This window comes from Cyprinodon variegatus, unplaced genomic scaffold (genome assembly GCF_000732505.1).
Source record: "Cyprinodon variegatus isolate N-32 unplaced genomic scaffold, C_variegatus-1.0 Scaffold195, whole genome shotgun sequence".
Taxonomy (NCBI): Eukaryota; Metazoa; Chordata; class Actinopteri; order Cyprinodontiformes; family Cyprinodontidae; genus Cyprinodon; species Cyprinodon variegatus.
In genome coordinates, this window is record NW_015150648.1 from 790,548 (window position 1) to 792,203 (window position 1,656).

General features: G+C 33.8%; 1 protein-coding gene across 1 annotated transcript in view; it reads left to right on the forward strand.

Annotated features, from left to right (window-relative positions):
- The window catches only part of lyst (lysosomal trafficking regulator), a 96,223-nt gene that overhangs the window by 86,191 nt on the left and 8,376 nt on the right, over positions 1 to 1,656 (forward strand). The gene's annotated exons all lie outside the window — the stretch shown is intronic.

Consider the following 1,656-nt stretch of genomic DNA (forward strand, 5'->3'; position numbering starts at 1 on the left):
CTGGTTAACTGATCCGAGCTCGGACCGGTCTCGGCATGGATCGGTTTTTCAAGGGTAGTATAAATGGGGTAATTGTTTTATTTGTTTGCATCTTAGGAACTCTCCTGTTTCTCATTAGGATAGTAAGCAGTTGACATTCAAAATTTGACAAAAATAAAGACTTATTTGGGCTGCAGGGCCCTTTAAAATAAGAAAATATAGCCATAATATCAAAGTTACAATAAATGTCTCAAAATTTTTGAATTTAGAAAAATAAGCGAAATATTTTTGTGTCTCGTTTTATAAAGTCTCATATCAATTGGGTACAATAAGAGTAAAATATTATCTGTGAAATTTTAAGCTTTATTTCTTTTATCAATTCTTTGACCCAGCATTCAGCATCTCAGAAAGTTATAATATTACAAAAGCTTTAATAATAATAAATGTGAGATTCCTGGCTGCTCGGTGGTTCTTGATTTGCTGATTCCAGTCTCAGTCTGCTCTAGGATTGTTGTCGGGATTTTGTTTGACAGTCCTCTCAGGGTTGCGGTTTTACCTGTAACCAGTGCCACTTTTCCGCCCCACTTGTCTTTCTATTCAACGTTCTGTAAAGATCCTTGGTTACAGCATTTTGTTAACAACCAGATTCTCTAGTAATGACCTGTTGAGCTACTGTACCTTCTTTATGGAAGATACCATGACTGTCTTCTGGATTTCTGTCCAGTTAGCAGTCTTCCCCATGATTGCATAGTTTTCTGACCTGGAATGACAGACCAAGTGTTTCCAATATTTAACTTTTTCATAATATCAACATTTTTTAAAAGAAATTATGGGTTTTTATTTTCTGTAATCCATCTTACAGGCCTTTCCATCATACTGAAAGCTCATCAGCAGTGTAACCTTGTTAAGAACCCCAGGTGTAAAAAGGGTTTCGACTGCTTTTACACAAATCAATATTTACTATTGATTATCAAGGAGAGTATAAATCATTTTTATACTCACAAGTTATTTTTTTTTTTTGCCTATAGTTAAAAACATAAATAATCTTGTTTAAAATCAATAAACACCATTAGATTGTTTTTTTTTTCTTTGCTTCTGGTGAACTTTATACATTGATTATGTACGTATTTATTATTTTAATTAAAGGTATAATAGAGAATTTTCTTGAATTTTTGAAAACACCCGCCCTCTCCCTTTTAAAAAAAAAAATGTACATGCACAACCCTGTACCTACTCCTAAGAGCGTGCACAAGCCTATTTCTCCTCGTGCACACTCTGTTTAAAAGTTGCTTTTTGCATTGCTCATACAAGCTTACTTTCCAAAAGAAGATTTTCATTTTTTCTGCTATGTCAGACTCACCATCGGGAAGTGAAAATGGAACAAGCATGTAGGACGGCCTTAGTTAAACACATCACCAGAATGATTGACAATTAGGAGGACCACTTATTTTGATGATCCACCTAGAAACCTTTTATGTGCAGTACTAATAATATTTTTTTCTCTGCAGTGATACATTTTTTTTTTGTTACGTATGGAAGTGATTAAACTGTGTTTTCTGATGGTGCAATACTACTTTTACAAAATAAAATAGAAGCTTTTTTGTAATTGCACATCAGGTATAAAATTAAATTGCATTGCTTCAGGGTTGGTGTATAATATGGACGAGGATTAGAGCC